At 39.6% G+C, this 24,440-nt stretch overlaps 1 long non-coding RNA gene across 1 annotated transcript; it reads right to left on the reverse strand.

Moving 5' to 3' along the window:
• Positions 1-9,259: 9,259 nt before the first annotated feature.
• LOC117877185 lies at positions 9,260-14,384 on the reverse strand. The gene is made up of 3 exons (XR_004645639.1): positions 14,068-14,384; positions 11,466-11,653; positions 9,260-10,282 (listed from the first exon to the last, which is right to left on the reverse strand). It is a non-coding gene; the product is annotated as an uncharacterized LOC117877185 (long non-coding RNA).
• Between the last annotated feature and the right edge of the window lie 10,056 nt (positions 14,385-24,440).

Raw genomic sequence — 24,440 nt, forward strand, 5'->3', positions numbered from 1 at the left:
AGTGGGAAATATCGGGACAAATTGCGTCCCGACCAAACATCGATCAGGACGCGGGACAAACGCCTAAATATCGTGACTGTCCCGATTTTATTGGGACAGCTGGTCACCCTAATTTGAGTATTCTCAAGTTTATTGAAGGGAGGAAGGGCAATTGTGGATGGATCAGTTTGATGGTGGGTCTGTCTTTGTAGTGGAATATGGGTCTAAAACAGAAGTGAAAAAAATTTGGACGTTTATAAAAACTGCCTGGGAAACGATATAAAACCTATATAAAATATTGGAACTCAAGGGAACTATGCTGATTTAGACCAGCCAAGTATCTGGGCCTTTGTTCTAGCACATCTGAGTTAAACATATTTAACATGTGAAATGTTGTTTTTCAGGATTCTGAGGATGGTGGACCTTACTTTTTCTATTCTTCAAAAATATTTACTTACTTTTTTGCATGGTAACATTGGTCCGTGAAAGTGAATAAAGGCACTAGAATTTATACATGTTTATATTTCAGGGGGGAAACAAATGCAATATATAATTTTCCTATACCAAAATAAATAAAAAGAAATAGACCACAAGCCAATATCTATATCTCAACCAGCTATTCAATTTGCACACACAAATGCTCATTAGAGCTGTGCCAAACGTGATAGCTTCACTTCATGAAACCTATGCAAAGTGAATCGTGACAGGCTCGTTGGTAAACTGCAAAATCCCTTTAGCTTTTCTTGCATTTTTGGTTTGTGTAGAAGTTCAGGGGCCTTTTTTTCCCCCAGCAATTGTTTAAAACCTTTGGGGGAAGTATATATATCCCCAAAAGTTGAAGAACTAGTGCCAGCTTTGAGATCAGGAGTGTTTATATACTTGTACTGCACTACATACTTGCCAAGAAACCTTCTGCTTTGTTGAACTAGTTAAATATGTAGGAAAATATGTTTCACATAAGTTACTCCAAAAGTTGTATGTTATAATCAGTTGCATAACTAAAACAGCTGAGTGTACTTGTAAGTACTCCTGTAAGTAGACTCATTGAGCTCTAGGTGCAGAATCAGGCTCTTACCACTGAATTAGCGAGGATATTTTTAAATAAATAAATTTTTGCTCCTGAGTATGTTTGTTAACATTTTGGGGAATATCTTTAATAATATAATATTTCTCTTTTTCTTTGTTTTAATTCAGCTATGGAAGAGGAAATTATAATGTTCAAACTCCCAGATAACATATCCTATGCACCTAAAAGTCTATATTAAATTACAGTATTAAAGGGAAAAGACATTCAACTTAAATCCTGATGTATATATGCATACTTGTATTACTGGGAAACATTATTTAAGGTTCACTGCACAGCCAGTATGTTAGCTAGCTTCAGCTTGCTGACTAAAATATTCTAATGTCTTCAACACAGATCAGAAGAATTATTTGTCCTTAATACTCTATTTCGTTTAGAAATAATTTATAGGAAATTAAACTGTGTATTTTAATTTGCAAACCATGTTATAGAAATGGCCAGCCACACTGCTTTGAATGCAATAATGTGCATAGTTGCAGGGTGCATTAAACACACCCCTGGTGCGTGGCTTTGTCTCATCTGGAATTGCTCAACCTCAAGTTTGTCATGAAGCTGCAGTGATACAAACCCTTTGGCAATTTTCACTTTCCATTCGGTTTACTAGGATATTTTCAACTGTTTGTTAAATTGTTTGAAAACTTTCACCACAAGTCACTCCTTTTCCCCTCACCTCAATAAACCTATTGTACTTTGGGCAAAATTTGTAATTGAAATTTGTTGAAGTTTAACACTATGCCCAGTGAAGTGAGATCAGGAGTGACAGTAATATCAATATGCAAGCTCAAGTCAACCCTTATCAGTCTTTGATCCTGCTGAACTGTATCCTTTCCAGTTATGGAAACTGATGCTACATATTGCATGAGTAAAGCTGCAGGCGTATATTGTAGTTTTAGGTTAAATCTCAGTGGCTAGTGTGCTGTGATGAGCTTTAATAACTAAGGAGAGAAAGAATCTGCTATTTAAGCTTTCCAAGTAGATTTGTGTAGACGGTAAAAAGAACTACTAGAGATTTGATTTGGCATTTACTGCTAACTGGAGTTTGCTGCTGGACCAGCAGAACAAAAAAGGGTTTTTGATGCTCTTTGAAGTAAAGAAAAAAGTAAAGGGGTATTGCAGCAACAAGTGTCTTAGCAGTTCAACAAGCTTCTTTGATACTATTCTTTTGTTACAAAATAACAGCACTTCGTGGACAGACTCTCAATTGTTGCTGCCTGTGTTCAGTTTAGATTTAGAAGATCATTGGCAAAGTTGTTATCTGGCGCCACTTCTCTGGCATGTATGGCTACACTGAGAGATCGGATTTCAGTACATATAATACCGGTTGTGTCGTGTCATCTGCTAACATGTTAGATTCTCAAATGTGTCAGGATGTTATCAAGATTTCCAGTATTGTCACCCTTTATATTATGACAGAGTCAGGAAACGTGTAACAGGATGCTGACTTACCTATGACCTAATGTGAACCTGCATTACCAACTGATGAGTTTGTTCTAGTAGACTAGCAGACACAATGATTCTGGAAGTGAAATACAAAGCATGCAAGGAAATGGTATCCGGAACAAACAAATACTGACATTAAAGAAAATAAACTGCAAGCTACGTACGTGATAAAGTACTATACCTGTAGCTAAGTTATTTTTCTATTAAAAGGAAGGTGACCTTTCAAATATGATGGGAAAGGCATAAACATCTAATCTGAGATTCACTTCCTGACTGTTACGTGAAAAGTTTAGATAATTTCTTCTAAGCTAATTAACGACTGGAGGAGTCTGAAGTTAGTACATACTTTCTTAGCTAATGCTTGCCATCTGTTTCAGGTGAATTCCAAATTGGAATGTTAAGGCTTTCCATTTTATAAATGAACTATAGTAATATACATGTCAGAATTACAATGAAGTTCTCCAGCTGTGTAACAGTTTAAGTTCCACAACAAGAGAATAGCTTGTAAAACATTTGAAAAGATGAAGTAGTCTTGCCTTTGGTGATAAAGCAGACTAAAAATACAATTTAATTTGAATAGATAGCCTTCCCTTGTATTTTTATTGGGGTGAATCCAGGAATAAGTTTGTGGGGGTTTTCTCCCTATTATACCCATGCAAACTTTACTAGTATATGTCCTTGCAAATCTTTAGCAGTCATAACTTCAGTGTTAATTTTTGTGCCAAAGACTAGAAAAAAACTGTCTTTTAATGGATACCCATACAATTAAAATCTTTAGAATTTAGGTTCATGTCAGTATTCTAAGCCAGCACTGAGAGAGGCTGTTCCAAACATGGAGGCAGAAGTTCAAGGAGCTCAGTGTCCTCTTATAAGGACAGACACTGTAAAACCTCCAGAGAGAAGTTCACCAAGCTCCTCATAGTTTTGAGGGCTACGGAAAAGAAACAGCCTTCAGTGTAGCAGACTTGGCTGGCACTGATCCCAGCTCTGATGATGCCCCTTGGCATCAATACTGACCTGATAGGACAGATTCAGGTCCACTGTTGATGACAAGACATTTGCCAGTACAGACTCCGATATTGAGAGTGCTTTACACATAAACACCACCCCTAGAAAAGGCTTACTCCTCACTATTACGAGAGCATACATTCTTCCCGTAATTGAATAAAGAACCCTTTCCCCTGTGATCGACCCGACTGAGAGACCTATGGGCTTCTCCTACAAGTCTCAGCACCACTCAATGGCCTGTTAAGACTGTTACTGGACTGGCCAACGCCCAGTGCATCTATCAGTGCCACCATGGTCTGTTGGTTATACTGGGCCCCATCATGGCAGTCATTGAGAAGTCAGTCTTCACCACTGAGGAAAAGGAAGAGATCTCTTTCCCCAGAGGCATCCCTTCCTTCCCAGGCCACCAGCTCCAAAATACCAGAAAGAGCTAGGTCCAGGGGCTGAGCTGCAACAGCATCCTGCCTCGTCACCAGAAGGTCTCTCCTTTTCATCACTGAATGACTTTCATCACTGATACCAGAACTGGATGAGTTTGGGCTTGTTTACACTGCCACATGGTTCGGATTAAGGGGATGTGAATATCAGCGCGTGCTGAAGTGCTGTGCTGTAACTCCCCCATGTGGATGCTGCAGGCACGAATTTAAATGTTTAATGCAAACTCAAGACCTTTAAGTTTGCACCTGCAGCATCACATGGAGGAGTTACAGCACAGCACTTCAGTGTGAGCTACTGTTCACACCCTCTTAGTCTGAACTGCAGGGCACTGTGAACATGCCCTTTAAGCATTCCGGGAACAACTTGTCAGGATTGCCGGGACTCTGATATGACCAACATCTCAATCTCCAGAGAAATCTCACAAGCTGTTTGACATTCTGTCATTCTGATTCAGCCAGGCTCACTTTCCCCATTAATGAGGGACTGCTTGACCCAACCAATGTTCTGTGGCAGAGACCAGCCACAGTACCACCGAGGCAAAGCAAGTCTAAAAGAGGAACCAAATACCCCCATGAGGTATGAGTTCTTCTACACTCACCTCAACACAGGATCCTTAGTCATGCTGTGAAGTGAAGTTGAGGTTGAGCAAAAGCACACCTAAGGGCAAGAAATCCAAATGACTTGACGTGTTTGGGAGGAATATGTTGTTTCCCAGGGGACTCCTTGTGAACTATGAGAAATCAGCTCTCACACTTCACAGATGATAGATTTCATGGGAGCTTTAATTGACTGCAGATTGGCAAGAGCCTATCTGCCAGAGAACAGGTTCCGATCTCTTCAGTAGGTGGTACACGATCTACAGTCAGACCTAATGACAACAGTGTATACATGCCTGGTACTTTTAGCCCATGCGCCGTGCATGTATGTGACAGCATTTGCAGACTTCACCTGTAGCTGTTACAACTGTGGCTGAGGTCCATATACTTCCCATATGGTCATCGCATGAACAGGAGGATCACAGTCCTGCCTCAAGTCCTATGAGAGCTCACTTGGTGGCTAGACACAATCAACGTGATTAAAAGGGGTGCCATTCTCAATCTCTTCCCTGATGATGCTTCAGGAATGGTCTGGCGTGTCCACCTGAGCCACATGTAGATGTAAAGCAGACAGTTCAGGAATGAACTGAAGCTATCCATGAACATCCTGACACTGAATGCCATCAGACTGGCCTGCATAGCATTCCTGCCTGTTCTGCAGAACCACATGCTGCAAATCCTGACGGACAACACATCTGCTGTATACTACATAAACGTGCAGGGTGAGGGCTTGGTCATCTCCTTTTAGTTGGGAAGTTATCAAGCTTTGGGTATGGTGTTAACAATATGGGGAAACTCCACTGGCTCTATGCCTTCCAGGGGTCTGCAGTAATCTAGCAGACTTCCTAAGCAGATACAGAGTGTCTAACCACACCTTCCCCCTTCAGTGGTGTCAATGACTTCTGTATGCTTTCCTGCTGATTCCTCTGATCCCCCAAATAATATCCCTCAGACAAGACAAGGCTTTGATAATCATTTACTGGCTGAGAGACTTTTGGCTGTTGGACTTGTTACAGATAACACTGCTCTACTGCCAAAATGCTTCTGAAATAAATGTAGTCAAACTTTACTAATTCTGGGTCACTGAGAACGAAAATTATGCTTAAAATTGTTGATTGGCTCTAGTTTTCAAGATATGCTATTGGGTCAGTATATACAACCCTTGACTTGGGAATGGCGGAGGATAAGTGAGTTATAAAGGGAAGGGATCTCAGTTTAAACCAGAAATGACTAAAATACATCTTTGACTGGATCTATGAATAAATCTATGACTGGGTTTGGACGGTACTTGCTTTTTAGGCAAAACAATGAATGATGCAATCTGAAGCTGGTATTGCATCATACATGGTATGAATTGCATCATGTTATTCCTAGAAGTCATGGATGATGCAATCATAACGGAGCTTACATCACTCTGCTGAACAAATTGCCCTATATCAGCTCTAGAAATCATACAGTGTCGTGCTCTCTTATTTGTCAGTGTTTGATTTTGCAAAGGGACACATTTCTGTTTAGCCAAAGTGAGCAGAGATGCCTCATACTTGTGTGAACAGTGCAGATAACTTCTGCTGTTTGTGCTGAAGTGACTTTTGCATCACAAATGCGCAGTATAACCACTATTGTTAAGAAAGCCTATCACCTTTATTTTGGCTACAAAATTGGAGATCAGGACAAGAGGTGGGCCCCACAGATATGCTGCAACACTTGTGCAACAAATCTACAGTGGTTGAACAGGAAAAGGAAATCGATGCCTTTTGCAGTACCAATGATTTGGAGAGAGCCAACAGATCATACCAGCAATTGTTACTTCTGCATGATGCCTCCAGTTGGGAAAGGTGTGTCAAAGAAAAAGTGGACTGTGCATTATCGAAACATTCCATCAGCTATATGTCCAGTACCCCACGGAGAAGGACTGCCGGTTCCTGAGGCACCAGAATCATTCTCACTTGAGTCAGACGAGGAAGAGGATGAAACTTCTGGTCCTGAACCATCAATGTCACATGACCCACATTTTCTCCCATCCTCCTCCTCTGAACCACACTCATAACACAAGGTGAACTGAATGACCTTGTCAGGGATTTGGAACTACCCAAGAGTAGAGCTGTTTGGCTTCAGACTACAGCAGTGGAATCTCCTGGCAGGTGGTGTTAGGGTTTCCATGTTCTGTGACCGTCAAAAGGATCTTGTCACATTCTTCTTCATGGAAGGTGATCTTGTAGCCTGCAACAACATCGATGGTGTGATGGCAGCCCTCAACATCCAGATGAGTGGAAACTGTTCATTGATTCATCGAAGACGAGTCTTAAAGCTGTTTTACTGCATAATGGCAATGTTTTGCCATCAATTCCAGTTGGTCATGCAGTCCATATGAAGGAAACCTATGACAACATGAAACAACTCTTGAGGTGCATAAACTATGACCAACATCAGTGGCAGCTTTGTGGCGATTTGAAGGTTGTTGCTTTCTTGCTTGGTCTGCAGACTGGATACACAAAGTACTGCTGTTTTCTCTGTGAATGGGATAGTCGTGCAAGAGATTCCCACTACATCAAGAAAGATTGGCCACTCCGACAGTAATTGGAACCTGGGAGGAAAAGTGTTCAGTATCCACCACTTGTTGAATTAAGGAAGATTTTGTTACCACCCTTACACATCAAGCTGGGTCTGATGAAGAACTTTGTCAAGGCCATTGACAAAACACAAGCAGCTTTCAAGTATCTCCGTGAAAAATTTCCAAGGTTAAGTGAAGCTAAGATAAAGGAAGGTGTCTTTGTTGGTCCTCAGATTCGTGAACTTCTTTGAGATGATGCATTTGACCATGCACTGCGTGGCAAGGAAAAGACAGCATGGAAAGCCTTCCAGTGAGTGGCAATAAATTTTCAACAACAAGGCAGACAACTACAGGTTGTTGGTGGAAAACCTCCTCAAGGCATACAAAAGCCTTGGTTGCAGCATGTCACTAAAGATACATTTTTTGCACTCTCATCTAGATTTTTTTCCACTGAACTGCGGAGCAGTGAGCGACGAGCACGGCGAGCGATTTCACCAGGACATTGCAACAATGGAGAAACGCTATCAGGGCAAATGGAGCCCATCAATGCTTGCAGACTATTGCTGGACAGTGACAAGAGATGCTCCATTTAATGAATACAAGAGACAAGCCAAGAAGCGCCGAGTAGACACTGAATAGGACTAAACNGATGTCTGCCCCCCCCCACCTTTTTTTGTAGTCCTGTCCCCCGTTTGAGAAGCATTTCCAGCTAGGAGCAAGGCGACAAGCAGTCTGTATGGAAGGGAACTCCATACTGTTTCTTTGCTAAGATGTAGATTTTTTGCCCCTGCTCCCTTTCCTGCCAAAGAATGGCCACTTAGCAGGTAATGGTCCATCAGCCTTGTTTACACTGGGCTGGGCATCAGTTTGTTCTTTGTCTCTGAGGAACCGGTTTGGCCAGTCCCCCAGACTTCTCTGGAAAACATGTTTTTAGACACGATCTCAACTTATGTTTATAATTTCACATATAATGCTGCTATGTGCATTTTTTCATGATATTATTGATCAGCAAATTGAGTGTTTAAATGACAACTCACAAAGGTGTACTTTGTACAAAGATTATTATAATAGTGTATAAGGTGTGGACACAGGTATGTTCTGTCACAGGATGCAAATAGTGAAAAGGTATTGGGGGGGATGGATGGAATATATGTAAAGATTACAACAGGGTGAGCTATAGGGATAATAGTTGTTGGGGAACTCCAAAAGAGGCAATTTGTAATAATCAGAGGTCATGGTGGAACATTGCTTATCTTGAATAGTTGGTGGCACCTATATTCTTTATATAATAATCTGAATTATTTCAGTAATCGGGCATAAATGAACAGAAACTAAGAGGGAAAGCATAGGAGAATTTAACAAAGATGTCTTCATACAGTGGGAGTACTTAAAGCTGCATTAGTAGCTTAGACTGAATATATCCACAAATAAAGTATACAAGTACTTTCAAAACAAAATACATTACAGGGTACAAATATGCAGAATTGTAGGTCATGGATGGTCATACTTTGAGTTCAGTGGGTTGGTATGTCTCTTAACAGGACTAAACTAATAAGATTATTTCTAAAAACTGTGTCTAATTCATGTGGTATATTAAATTGCCTGGTAGCAGGAAATAATGTGATTAGCACAAACATACTAGACTCACTAAAACTTTAACATCTGTGCACAAGAACAATCTTCACTTTGAATTTCCTTCCCTTTTTTTGGCCTCAGTCCACCCCTTAATATTGCTGTTAGCATAGTGTTTTGCGTGTGTACGTTCAAACATCTCTTATTGAAATTATAGGGCTTCTTGGATCATTGTCAGAGTAGACTGTAACTGCTCTGTAAGTGTTTTTATCATTCATTGTGTCATTGTGGTGGTTGCCAAACATTCCTTTTAACTCTGTACTATAGGTTTTTGGCCATTTTGATGAAAAGCAGACGTGCATTAGAATAGTCATGACTGTAAATAAAATAACTTGGGTTCAGAAGCCATGTCATGTTGCTCTGCAGTTACTCTCTAGCTTATCCATTAAAGAACTGAGATGGCTGATAAAAAGGAAAAGAAAGGAAAAGCAAAATATAAGATCTTTTTGCTTTAGGGGACCAAAAAACTATTTTAAGAATAGTGCAAAGGTATGTGAAACTAATAATGTCTATTTTTACGAAACTCTTGCTATCATATATCTATAGAATATAAAAAATAAGGCAAACCAGTTGATACTGTGTATGTGATTCTACTGAATTCACTGTATATTATAGTATGCTACAGTATTGGTACACTGTTATGTATCTAGTGAATGAACCATTGTAACTGCTTATGCAGTTTTTGCCCCAGCTTCCCACCTTTCAGGATCTGGCTACCAGCAGCTGGGAAGTGTAATTCCCAGCTTGGGTAGCCATACACATGCAGCTCAGCTCAACCTAGTGCCTGAAAATAGCAGTGTGACTGCAGCAGCTTGTACTAGCTGTCCAGTATGTAACCAGGGGCTTAGGCAGGATTGTGGTCAGGTGGCTAGCCCATGCCATTGCCCGTGTAGCCACGGCTAGATTGCTAATTTTAGGGCATTCTTTTGACCTTCGCAACTTCCCATCTGTTATGTAGACACATCCTGAAAGGGAAGACAAGAGTACCCTCACCTACCTTTGTTTCATCTCGGGCCCCTCCCCCTTGCATGTTTCCAAGCTCTGAACCCTTTGCATACTTGCCTGCAAATCCTGTCCTCTTTTTCTTGTGCAGCAGAACCACACTAGGTCAGCTGCTTGGGGATACTTTTCTGCTATGAAGGTAAAGGCAGGGTTTGGTCCTATGATAATCGACTGACTGGCCAATATGCCAAAGGAATCGTGCCTTATAGCAGCATGGATTGTTGTTTCTTTGGATAGGAAATATGTTGACTCTGTGTTTTGAATGTTTTATTTCATTCGGGGAGTTTGCATGAAAGATGTAGTAGGATGGCCACAAGAATATAAAGTATTTTATTAATCTTTCACATGCTGTCATCTCTAAAACAGCAACCAAGAGCCCAGAAACAGAATCATAGTTGCTTAGTCATTTCGTTGCTATAACATTTGGTTAACCTTTGGTTCAAACCACTGAAATCTTGGCAACAGTCTTTGAAGATAATAAAGTGTGGTGTTGAGATAAATACCATAAAAAATTCAGCCAAGTTCTGGGTTTTGTCAACTTTTTGTGTGAACCTGTACAAAGACATAAAGGTAGACAAATTTTAAGGTGATGAGCCAAGAATAACTTTGATTAGAATGGCAGACCTATATTTAGCCCTTTCAAGGAAAGAATGCAGTGCAAGAGGCGTATGACTTTTTATAACAAATTGTGGAAAATAAGGGTGTAAACAACCCCCTACTTGAAAATCTGCGTATGTTGTGAAAATTTCATAGAACTCTTGGCATCAGTTTTTGCTTTTACAGCCCAGATTTAGAGTTCTATGAATTGGTTGCTAGGATGCACGGGGAAAACATTTTGTACACCATATTGATGATTGATTTGGTATTATTGTCAGTCTTATCCACAATCCTTATCACAGTGGTAGGTTCTTATATATAGCTAATACAACAAAATATTAGAGAGAAACTCGATTTACTACTTCTGTATCCCTTCTTGGTAGCTGTAACACACAATAGCTCAAGAACCTAATTCCTGATTTTTCTGTACTCAACTGTTAGGTATTGATTTTTATCTGAACAGCAATGTCCTAGGTGCAGTAACTCTAGCACAGAATGGTGTTTCTGACCGTACATTTAACAAGACTGCAAACTGAAATAGCTTCCTCTCTGGCTTCTTTAACCTTTAGAAAAGGAACAACCCATGCTGAAGGAGCTAATGTTAGCGCCCCCCTCCCCTCATTGGGCTTATTCCTGTGAGGTGCTGAGCAGCCTCCATACCCGTTGTTTTCAGTGGTAGATGAGACACTCAGTGAACTGGGCCCACTCTGGCCTACCAAAATAAGTTGCATACAACTAACTTTCAATCACAATATCCAGATGTATGGATGAAGGGAAGTTGGTATTATAGAAAGTTAATTAGAATATGGTTAGGTAAGTGGTTTTCAAAAGCCACATTCTTAATGGCTGGATGGCCTTTTTAGTGATGTCACAACCATTGTCCAACAGAGCCTATAACATTATCACTCGGAATGGGGGAGAGGAAAATCCTAAATTCATCCATTAAAAAGGTTATGAAAAGTTGAGAGGGGATAGTTAGTATCTTTCCCTGACTTTTTCGAGTGTGTAGTACTTATCACAATTGTTTAGGTGCATTAACACAACAAAAATATAAAAATGTCACCAAAACAATGACAATACTTTTCTGCATACAAAAGCCTTCAAGAAAAAGAAGAGAACCCCTTCTTATTCAACCTACCTTCTCCAAAAAGATGTGTGTAAATAAATAAGTCATGCAGGATGCCCTGTAGGTCAGTAAATTCTGTTTCTTTTGGTCCAACTGAGGAATCCAGTTCCAGAGATGATGGCCTGGCACAGCAGATGCTGTGTCCCTTCTCCACCCCTTACAAATTCTGAGGACAGTTATCTTGAATAGTCTGATTTCAGCTGTCAAGACAAAGTACAGAGAGAAAGAGAGACTATGAAATCATTTAATAATCCCCACCACCTTCTGTCTATTACCTCAACTTCTTGTAGCCTTTTCCATCTGCCTTCTCTGTGGCTCTTTTAAGTGTGGCCTCTTAAATTAAGACCCTAATTTGGGATGTCTAAATTAAATCCCCATGTACCATATTATGATAAAGTTGCACTTAAATTCAGCCTACTCACTTCCATGCCCTGTTGAGTGCCATGACCAGGCTTCAGGGGGAAACAGTGGGATTTGAAAAAAAAAAAAACCCACTGTCAGGGGCACTTTGGTTCTTTGGGAATATAATTGTATGAATACATTTTGACTGCTGATTACTGTTTATTTACAAACAGCACTGGAAATCCCGGCATTTACAGTCCTCAGGTTTGCACACGGTGAGCTGTCCAAGTCTAGCCACAATAGTCATCAGGAGAAAATTGTTCGTGTCTCTCTTTTAGTGACCCGGAGGAGATGCTTAATGAAGTATTGGAATAAACAATTTTTCCCCTCTGACAAGATTAGATTAAAAGTCACTCTAGGTACTTGCCTGCAAAAATTAATGTACACAATGTAAAAGTCCCCCAGGAGCTTTGATTAAAATATTGGATGATTATCTAGACATGAGTTAAATTAATTTATAAACCCTGCCAGCTTGACACTAGTGTGTAGCCTTTTGATCTCAGGAAAGGCTAAGGTCACTGTATGAAGCATACCCGTGGTTTAATTTATAACCTGTTAGGTTTGTCTGAAGTGTAGATATGACTTAATTTGTGAATTTAAATTTTAATTAAGATATTTTTAAAAGTACAAGTTTACTTAAATGTATTGTGGGCTGCCAAGTAATCTGTTCTGCTAATAGTAAATGACCATTTCGATAATTAATCAAAAACATTTTTTAGCTGTTAGAACTTAGGCAGAACAATTACCGGTAATTGCTTTTTAATTATAAGGGGGGAAATATATGTTAGGCTTAAAGTCAAAATTGTGAGGCCACAACTGATAAATCAGGCAATTTACAGTGCTCAGGCCAAATTGAAGCCAAATTGTAGCTCTATTGACTTCATTGGAATGAGGCCCATTGTATTTATATAATTTATTCAAAGGTAAGTTGTTTCCATAAAATACATAAATAAAAAAAGAAGGATATTGTTATTAATGGGTAATTGTGTAGTGTTACTGCCATTTGGGAATACAAGCAGCTGAAATTCTAACCACAAGGGGTTCAGTTTAAAAGCAACAGGCTGAAACTTTAGTAACATAAACACAAATTGTTACCCAGGCTCTTCATTCTTAATGTAGCAGACTGACTCTGTGCCTAATCATGACAGATGACCCTGCATCCCCACTTTTTATCCATTTAGCCTCAACGCCATTCTGAGTCAGTGATCCTCTAAAGAAAATGGGGTACGCTCATGGGCATGCCTTATGTCTGTGACCAATTATAAGATCCGCAATCTCATTTTGGGAAAGGGGGCTTAGATGACCGCTCTCACTGCAAGGAACTGCTCCAGGAAAATTTCAGTAATAAAAGGACTGTATAACTAACCACTGTGTAACCAAGATATGAATTCCATCTACTGTCTTGTCAAACATCTAAAATTAAAGTCAGTTTGGGACAAACATGAAATCAATATGCCATCAGAACTAAGTCACTTAAAATCAACCCTGCCAAACATATTGGGTGATTCTTGAAGGATGATCCAGAGTGAAAGAATGCCATTGAAGCTTATTCAGCATCCTGTAGATGAAGAATTCCTTCCTGACTCCAAATATGGTGACTGGATCATACTATGCATGTGAGGAAGGATTAGCCATACTAAACCATATGAGATATTTTGATTATCACTTGTATCCAAAGTCAGACTTGTCAACAACTCACTTGGCTTTTGTCGAATATGAGGCCACATGGAAATGATGCAACAAGGTGGAGAGCATTGGGGAGATCTTTGTACTTTTGGTGGATATGCTTTTCCACAAAGATGCCTGAAAGAAGGCCATTCCTGTGAACTGGCAGAGTTTGAATCTGCTATTGCCACCCACCACCATTATGCAAAAACCCACAAGTCACTCAGGAAATTTGGTGCTATCTGACAGGATCATGTTAATTATGATCTTCAGATACACCAATGAATAGTGCCAGTTTCAGTATGTGATAATAGCAGTTGACTTATTTTCTGTTTTCACAACTCACCTGGGCTATATTGTTAAACCTGATTCAATTCAGGTTAAATCAACTCTGTTTTTGTCTATAGATTTAGTTTCCTTGACATATTGGAGACTTTCAGGTTCAGTTACTGATTTTCTATTTTAATTAAATTCAAAGCTTCTGTGTTTATTTTCAAAGCTCAAGATAAGAGTAGATAATTGAGATGAGAAAAAGGAAAGTATATACCTCATCTCATAGTTTTTCAATCAGCAAAAGATTCTGTCCTTAGCAACGATAGCATAGTTTGAAATTCTGGCAGGGCCTTTGACCCATGTGTCATTGATAGAAAATCCTTGTCTATTCAAGCAACATGATCTGAAAGAGAACATGAACAAATTAAGCCTGATAAGGGTCAAAACTGCATGATTGGAGAGTTTTCAAATAATTTAAGTCCAGTGGGAAAAGGTTTGGCCAAAATGAAACTAGGGTTTGGGAAACTTACAGAAAACATGACTGGAACATTTGAGATGAGTATGCAACCCATGGAAATCCTCACCTTACTGGCCAAGTTGTAGCTTTGATGGTGCCAGGAGCAGCAGAGACATCTTCTGGGCCATAGGTGGGGTTTGAGATCTTAACTGGGAACAACTGTGCTCCTCTCCCTTTTGTCCCCCCTGTTGCTTCTCTCTTCACACTCCCTTCTTCCTGCTTAGAGTATGGGAAGGGAAACAGGGGTCTGGGGAGGGCACATGCTCCAAACTGGTGATCAGACTGGCCCCCAGCACCCCCAGCAGATATCCACCATCTTCGTTAAGGGTGAGGCTGAAACAGGGAGCCCACAATGTCTATACCCCTCCCGGAATTCTTTTTTTTTTTTTTTTTTTTCTGGGCCATGACTAAGTTGTGATTTTTCAAATAGTTTTATCATGACAGACAACCAGCTTAACTGATCATCATTGCAAAATTCAGTTGAGTCTCTGTCCATGTTAGGGAAATTAGCATTTGTTGTAAAAGTCATATGTAGAAACTGTCATTTCTGAAATTTCTTATTATTACTGAGAATTGGAACACAGAGTACTTGCTTAATTACGGATAAATATTTCTTCGTTTACCTCTTTAGTGAGTTTCTCCAAATGCTACAGGATTTTTATAAACTATTCAAAGAGAGTTTTGGTATTGCAAAGTACAACTCATTACTATTGTCATCCAGTGTGTTATTGTACAGTTTGCTTTTCCTCTTGCTTCAGTGGTCTTTGGTATACTAGTAAGTTGCCAAGCATTAGTTTTACTGAACAAACTTAGTTTCCTTTTACACTATTTGCAAATGTGCCTGGTTGAAGTGAGCACATAGTGGTTTAGTTATGTGATAACACTAGTACACTTATGGAAGAAAATAGAGAAATAGAAGTTATCTGTTGTAGTAGTTTAAGTAAACAAATCCCTATCCTATTAGTGCATCCAATAAAATGAAACCATTATCAACAGTAATAAAACTAAAAACAGACAAATAGTTTATCTTTCTGCTCAGCTCATTGAAGATCATTGAGAGTGCATATACTACATTCACAAATAAGCCAGTTTCCAGGGATTTGTCAGAGAAATCCAGTGTGGTGTTAAAGCCATGCTAGGTTTTGGCTGACACCTAGCAAAGATGTATATGATCTGATTCACCATGTCATTAATTGTCTCTTTTAAAGTCAATTCGTGACTTTTTAGGAATGCTTCTTGAAAATTGTTTTCTGGGTGCCAAATGACTTTAGAAAAAAAAAGTTAAGACCTGCATGTTAAAGTAATATACAGTAATTTGTCAAGTTCAGTGCAAACATTTTTGAGTTAGCAACTACCTATGTATAATTGGAAGGATGAATTTCTGTAATATAGTCCATCTCTCAATGCATATGGTCTCCCAATAAGAGCTTTGGCCCTTTATCAGCCTGATGGGATAGAAAAAGGAATATTCAAAATAAGTTCACTATTTCAAGATTGAAAATACATGCCCTTGACTATATTAATGGAAAAAGATAATGTGAACAGGTGACAACGTTGAAAATATTTGCACAATGGAATAAATACAGTTACTCTGTTGATCTGAACTTGAGAGATGTGCATGAAAAAAATACAAATGATTGGATGAAAATTGATGATTGTCTAATAAGGGAATATAGATTTGTGATAAGATGTTCTGGGAGCAACTTATTGAGCGGGGCTAGAATTTTCAAAGAGAGTTACAGGATCTAGGTGCCTAGCTCCCATTGAGTCTCAGTAGGCTTCTTAGAAAATCCCAAATCAATATAGTTTTTCGTACTGATAGGGATGTCCGCCTATAGGGCTCAAGGATTCTAATTCTAGGTCTTCCTATTTCACGCAGATGCACCATTCTGATAAACATATCAAAAACTTTGAATTTACAGCTAGTCTAAATATATGTATTTTTACAACTCATGTTACTAGTTGAACACAGTCTTTTGTCCATCTCCCAATAAATGTAGAATTTAAAATAATTGGTACTGTTTTTAAAAATTATAATCTGAAGATTCTGAAGAAGGAAATAGTCTGTCTAAAAACTGTTCCCTGTTAGGTTTTTAAATACTAGCTAGACTTCTATTTTACTGAATGTTTAAGTGTTCAGCTTCAGATTCTATATGACTGGCTTGTATAAAATAATGTTTTATGACCTCTAAAAAGTGTTGATGATGAAGCTGACTTCTGAAACAAAGGTCTGGATTGCTCAAAATTAATACTGATTGAATTTCTGCAATGGCACAAATCTGTGGAGAGCATATCTGAATGAACTTTTATCATCAAGATTAATTTGATATTTCAAGGAGTAACTATAAGGATCTGAATTATGGAAACTGGGAATTTGACTGAGTTACAAGAACATTGTTGAGGCATTACTATGAGTACACTTGGTACCATACCAAGAGATTTCTAGCAAGGGAATTTTTGTTAGGTTCTTGCATTTTACCAGTAATCAATGATAAGTATTGTGACAGGGTCGGGCCAGATGGCTACAGGAGAGTGATAGAAGGCAGATATATTAGCCTCAGATTAAGCAGGTCCCTTTTCCCTGTGTAAAATAACAGGGGCGGTTCCAGAACAATCAGGAACTTGCTGGAACCAGTTAAGGCAGGCAGGCTAATTAGGACACCAATTAAGAAGCTGCTAGAATCCATTAAGACAGGCAGGCTAATCAGGGCGTCTGGTTTAAAAAAGACCTCAATTCAGTCAGTGAGGGGTGTGCAAGGAGCTGAGAGTGAGATGGCGTGCTGCTGGAGGATTGAGAGTACAAACGCTATCTGGAATCAGGTCCTGTGGTGAGGATAAAGAAGGTGTTTGGAGGAGGCCATGGGAAGTAGCCCAGGAATTTGTAGCTGTCACCCAGGTGTTACACGAAACATTGTAGACAGCTGTGATCCACGGGGCCCTGGGCTGGAACCCAGAGTTGAGGGTGGGCCCGGGTTCTTCCCATCCCCCCAACTCCCTGTTGAATACAGGAGGAATTGACCTGGACTGTGGGTCCCACCAGAGGGGAAGGTCCCTGGCCTGTCCCCTGACCCACTAGGTGGATCAGAAGATACTGCGGGGATTGTTCTCCTTCCTTTTCCCCATGCTGGCCAGTGATGAGGTTAGCTGAGTGAATGGCAGGTTTGAGCCACTAGCAAAAGTGGCCAAACTGAGGGCTGCCGTGAATCTCTGAGACGAGCAAATCCGTCAATAAGCATAGGACCCACCAAGGCAGAGGAGGAACTTTGTCACAGTATGCTTACTATCAGGTTGCCCAAGAGACTAATTCTTTTGTGTCACGTAGCTGAGATTTCTGAATGACGTTGAGGAATAGTATCATGGTTATAATTTTGTGAGCCCATTTTTTATTTATTCTCTGACTCATTTCTTTGTATTGAGTTGATGATTGTAAAAGTAATTAATTAAATAGAAAAATGTTTGTATGTTCTAATTTGCTTCTCTTTCTCTCTGGGATATATTGGTTTTCCATGCCTTCTGTTTGTTTAGTTAAGTAGGCTTTGGGGAGAGGGGTAGTTCTTTTGTTCAGGGAATCAAACTCAGTTAAAGACACGTGACATGGCCGAAGTCATTCAGAGCAGTGATTATGCAAACTATTATTTAGGGGGTTGGAAGTCTCATTCTTGAAGTTTCTCTAAGCTTTGTTTTATATTTTTCTTTTTACATTTTAATTTAAATTTTTGCTGGTCATCATGACAAAATCTCTAAGGCTGACTGTTTATCAGTATCATTGTCATTATTTAATGTTATTTATAAACATGAACTTTTCACTTAACTATGCTTAACATTTATCCATGATAATACCACTGGGTATAATGCCACCTTCTCAGAGACCTGACTTTTGGAGAGCATTAGGGAAATTTATTCATAGGAGTGTTTTATGGTGATCAGAAGCGGGGTTTTGCGAATGAGCAATTTTACTGTTGCAACACTGATTAAATTAATTCATAGGCTGCATGGACGTGTGTATGTGTATATTCATTTCAAGTTACTGTTTATGCCTGTCTCACGCCTGACTATTATAGACAATACAAATACCAAATAAATCAATACGCTTAAAAACAGACCAAAAAAACTTCCCCTGCAGTATTATTTCTATCATGTTCATCTTCACCCATCCTCATTTAATATTGTCTTTGGATCTAAGAGAGCATGTGAGTCTTGCAGAATGCCCTAAATATTTGCAATTCTGGACTTTGGTGAACCAAGACAAGAAGCAAGTTTCTGAGTAAAATAGTTCTCACTGAGAACATCCTGCTGTCAGCCCTCTCGGTCCCCCCTAGTTACACCAGTTCTGATGATTATAGGCAGGGCCAACGAGAGCGGGGGGGAAGCCAGTACAAATTACCAGGGCCCAGCGGTCCGGAAGGGGGCCCGGCTTCGCCGCCCCCCTCCTCCCTCGTTGACTCTGTTTAGCCGGACCGCCCTTGCTGAGGGGCCCAAAAATTTTTTTTCACTGGGGCCCGAACCTGGTCTCGGCGGCCCTGATCATAGGTGCTGTTGTGCTGCATGGAGAGAGTGACTGTCTCCCAGTAGACTGGATCCAAACTATTTAGGTTATTACTGTAGAAGTCAAACCCAATACCCTGTCACCTGAAAATCAACAGCTAACCAGTTGAGATCACTGCACACAAATGTTAATATGCCCCATCTGTGAAAGATCAGTAAGCAGGCTACCTCATTCATTCTGCATTAGCTGCAGTGGATGCAACTTTCTTGCTAAGTGCGTATAAGAAGCATCTTGACAACTGCTGCATCCTCATATTCAGAAACTCTTGGGAATACAATACCATCATAGTGTGAGCTTTAAAGACAAAGAGCATACAAATCCATTTATCAGGAGTGCACATATAGGAGTAGATTCTCACCTGCAGGTAAGCCCGGCACCTAACAGGAAATTAGTTGTGACTCCCTGATCTGTGCTGCCCAGTCTCAGCATAAATCTAATCAAGACTGGATGTTTTTTAAAAGATATGTTCTACTTGAAACAGGAATTATTTCAGGGAAATTCTTTGGCCTGAGTTATGTGGGAGTTCAGACTAGATGGATCACAGTGGTCCCTTTTGGCCTTAGAATACTGTATATGTAATCAGAGCAGCTGCTCTAACTTACACCATTAGCACAAGATCCTTAAGGGACCATGCACCAATGGATGGTAGAGGTAGCAGAGTTTCACTTTCCATAGTCTGCCTCCGGTATGCATCCCTAATGGCTCCTGCACTAGAGGTGGAGGGACTACTGGCACAGGAGCTAGCTACGTAGCCTCTGCCAGCTATACATCAGAGAAAAGTGGTTATAGCAGAGCTGAGAACATGGGTCATTATCTCCACCATTTCTTTTGGTTGTCTTTTCTGTTCTAGAAACATTCTCTGTTTTATTTTAATTGAATTTTGGCCAGTTAGTCCTCTCCTCAGCTCCATTTTTCCCAGTGTAAATTGTTCCTCTGCACTAGGTATAGCTAACAAAATGGATTAAGGGCTACAATACAGCCCTTAGGAGGATGGGAAAGGGGAGAGAACTTAGGTGTTGAGAATGAGAGAGAAAATGCATGCAACATTTACAAAAAATAATTTTAAAAATTGAACTATCAGATTTTCCCATCCTTACTCTGCTTCAGTGGTGAAAAACCATTCAATCTCTTGTCTTTAAAAACATTAACTTCAAACATTTTGCCTAATCATGTATGTAGAACTGTCAGAAAATGTGATTTTTTAATAGAAAATTTAGAGTTTTCAGTGAAAAATCAGAAACCTTCAACTGAAAACCAAATATTTTGGTTTGGAAATGCTACCCACAAAGCCTCATGGGGTTGTAGATAGTAGGGTTGCCAACTTGGTAATATTTAAAAACCGGACTCTCCAGCAGGAGTGCTGGAACCTCCCCTGCACTGCCTCTTCCCCCTGAGGCCCCACCCCTGCCCCACCAATTCCCCCAAGGCCCGCACCCCATCCACTTCTCTGCCACCCTGCCCCCATCGCTCGCTGCTTTTCTCCTCCTACCCCCCTGCCTGGGTCAGGAGGCACTCATCTGCAGAACTTGGGCTGGGAGCTGCAGCCACCCAACACAGGTAGGAGGTGGCCCCTGCTGAGGAGGGGCTGGCACAGATGATGACCTGGCACCTCCCTGCCTTCCCCGCAGTAACCAGACATTGGGTGTCTGGTCAGTAGATCTGACCGGAAACTATTGGGTCCCCTTTTCACCTGGACTTTCTGGTTGAAAACCGGACACCTGGCCACCCTAGTAGATAGTTGCACCATGCCCCAGTCTTCTCTGTGGCCAAGCTCTGTAGTCTGACTATATCTTTCATGATAAACCACAGTCTCCTGCTCTTACTGAGTGGTTGTGGTTCATCATGGGAGATGTAGTCTGGGTGGTAACACTGGCCCATAGAGGAACCAGTGGGCATGTGAGGCACAATGGTAGCATTTTCAAATCAACATTTTTAATTTTTTTTGGCCAAAAACCGGGAGGTGGTGGGGGGAGAAATTCTTTCAGGTATTCAGTTTTTCAACAAAAAGTTGACTTTTTTTGTGGAAAGTAGACACTTTTCAAAGGCAGTTAGGGCTTAAGTAGGGATTGCAGGATCAGCCCGGAATCTTTTGATGAGTTTTATTTCATATAAATGCCAAATACTGATATTTAAATATAAAATTGCTCCATCCTACGTTTAAAAAAAAATCTTTTGAAAAAGTGAAGAATGAACTTTTCAGTTAACCAAAATATAAGCTGATAGTGATATTTGAAATGTAATGTAAATTAAGACCCTGAGACAGGTTTTCTTCAAAACAAAAAAACACAGGAAATTCTAGTGACAACTATGATGTGCTATACAAATACAGAAAAATGAAGTGTGTGAAATATTGGTAGGAAATTAAGGTCCATTTCACTGAGAGAAAAACAATGAAATATAAATTCTTCAAGGAATTTCAGTGTGTTATACTTTTTATGCTTTTGAAAGTTAGTAAATTCTTCGGGATGTTGGGAACTGAGATGCTGCTGCACAGCAACGGGATATTAGAATACACGTTGTGTATTTATGAACTGATTCCCTAATAGATAACAACTGGAGTGGACTGGAATGTTGCAGCTATTTTAATAGCCCTTCCATTATTCTAGGGATTTTTTCCATTGTTTTTTAACTCAATTAACTAGAATGGCTGTAAAGTGGTTTACAAAGTATTTTGTATTTATGTTTTGCAATCATTGCACCAATGTTTTACTGCACCACAGATTTTATACAAGCTCTGCTGTATATAAACATCTTGTAAATTAATAACCCTTCTTGTCTGAATGTTTAATGACTATTGATCACTAGTTTGTCATGAATTGTAATGTATCCCATAGTTTAATTTAAAAAAATATTTGTCAAATACTTTTAGAAATTATTGTGCGGGACTTCGTATCACAGCTGGTGTAGTTTAAGGTTTGGACAGAGTCACTGCGAATGAAGCCCTGCTGTGAAATAAAAGTCAAAAGGCATCTTGGCATCCCAACCATTTCCTTGGGAGAAGATTACAGCCTGAGTATGTTGAACTTTATTGCCATGGGCCTCATGACAGTATTCAGAAACATGCATGGCATTTTTGTTAAAGAAACTCAGATGTGCTCAAACACAAGGGATGGCATTCTTGTATTCATCTGTGTCTTAAACAGAAAAATTAAAAACAAATTTTACACTCATTACAAAAGAACTATAATGGGGTACAGTAAAAATGCTGAAGAATTTATAATTTCTGCATGTAGGAGTTGTTTCCTTGTTCCCTAAATATTTTTGTTATTAAAAAAGGGTAGAACAACAAATTATAACCTTAGATTGTGAAAAATGCATGCATTGTGAGATAGGCACCCAAGAGCTCTCTTTCTACTAAAGTGCTGTTGCTAATGTTGGTTTGCTGCTAGACCAGAAGGGTTGTGGGACCACAACCGGAAAAGTTCTGCATTGTTAATTCATCATCCAAAGTGTAGCTGGGTTAAACTTTTTAAAATTTAATAAAAATTAGGTGCTTGAATGCATCCATCCAAAATTGCATTCATGACATTCTCTCCCCTGCACTCTCCCTCAACAAGTCCACACAAACTTATGTGAGGCCAGAACCTAGTACAGCCAAGTATAAGAAAGTTTATAAAGTTAAAACAATCTTGGCAGAACTTCCTATAGTCTGGGATGGCATTCTGCAGCTTTTCAAACCAAAGATCTGTTTTGCTGTTTTGTAGGCTCACAGCTCTCTCGTCGGCTAGTGAAATGATCTGTAGGGCCTGTTCTTGGTTCCAGCCATGGCTCTTTTACACCCTTGTGGGTGTTGCACCTAGTTTATCTCAGGGTAGAGGTGAGGTTGGTCTAATTTGCATCTTGCCTTGAATAATCCATAAGATCAGGCGTGCCCATAGCATCTTTCCAGCCAGTGGTCAACCTCACAAGAGGTGATAATAGAATGTAACCTCTTCACTTGTTGTTACTGAAGGTCGATGGAGCTCCATCCTGCCCAGAACACTAGCTAGAGGTATGTATCACCTGAGTAGGCGTAACTACAAAATGTTCAAGGGGACTTGTGGGGACATGACTTGGTGAATTGTGCCCTCCCTTCAGTAAAAATTTCTCTTCATAAAATATAAGACAGGCAGAAGAAGTAGTTTTCATAGTGGGGGAAAAACTGCATTGCAATATTACCAAAAATCTGGGGTCTAGTGTCAGAAATGTCATACATGAAGTACAAATGACAAACAATGCCAAATATGCATATTTCACTTAAGCCCTGATATGCAAATATTGAAGCACATTAGTAAAGATAGGTAGATGCATTTTTGCATGATCAGGCATGTGGTGTTTATTGTGCAAAATCAAGCAACTTTATTTTGTGTATCTTTGCCTTTACCCTTTGTGTGATGCATTCTATCCCTGCATCATGTCTTCCTTCTGTCCCATCTACAACAAAACCATTCTATTTCCCAGGTAAATTGCAATACACACATAGAGTGCTGCATACAGATATTATAAAGTAATTATACATTTGTTATATGAAAAACAACCATGAATTATTTTAAACTTTTTTAGAATAAAATGTACCTGTGTAAAAGGGTGTATGTCATATCCACATTCAAAGGTTTTAAGAACAACTCAGGGCAATTTTCCCCACAACAGTGAGAAAAGTCAGCTCCTTGGAGGCTTCACAACGACTGATAGCCCTGTAGTTGAAGAGGTGAGAGCACAGGTCCTCTATGTGGATCCTTCAGTCATTGTCTTCCTCTATGCCTCACAGAGGTAATATGTCCAGGCAGCCTCAGTGGAATTACAGCCTAGAGGAAGAATTCCTTCTTCCTCACCCCATTGTGGAGAAGAGGAACACAGAGTCTGGTTCTGACTTCATAAGTGAAACCTATCTGTATTTGATGGTTATAAATTAAGTAACCATGAAGTTAGCTTTCCCTGAAAGATGTAATGGCTGAAAACCAAGTCCTCATTGAAATCGGTTGGCGTTTTGCTGGTGATTTCAATGGGGTTTAGGATTTCACTCTAATTTAAGAAAAATTAGATTCCATGCTGTATTTTGAAGTATATTATATGGTTTTGGTTATAGGAATTACAAGTGTTTAATACCTCTTTTGACAATCATTATAATAGGATAGCAGATTAGGTTATCTATAGGGTTAAAAACATGTATTTAAGTGTTTTAAAAAAAGAAGAACAGGAGTACTTGTGGCACCTTAGAGACTAACAAATTTATTAGAGCATAAGCTTTCGTGGAGGAGATATATCTCCTCATTATATGTTCCATTCTATATGCATCCGAAGAAGTGGGCTGTAGTCCACGAAAGCTTATGCTCTAATAAATTTGTTAGTCTCTAAGGTGCCACAAGTACTCCTGTTCTTCTTTTTGCGGATACAGACTAACACGGCTGTTACTCTGAAACTAAGTGTTTTAAAAGGTTCTTATAATAAAATTCCATATAGGAACACATACTTTTTCATTTCATTAGAGACAGCACCTGAATGAATCATATAACCGATATTATATGACTGTTAATATCTCATAAAATTGTTGTTTTATGTGAAATATATTTTTAACTTGGGGAACGTAGGAATCATAGCCTTGAAT

Source organism: Trachemys scripta, chromosome 4, assembly GCF_013100865.1.
Source record: "Trachemys scripta elegans isolate TJP31775 chromosome 4, CAS_Tse_1.0, whole genome shotgun sequence".
NCBI lineage: Eukaryota > Metazoa > Chordata > Testudines > Emydidae > Trachemys > Trachemys scripta.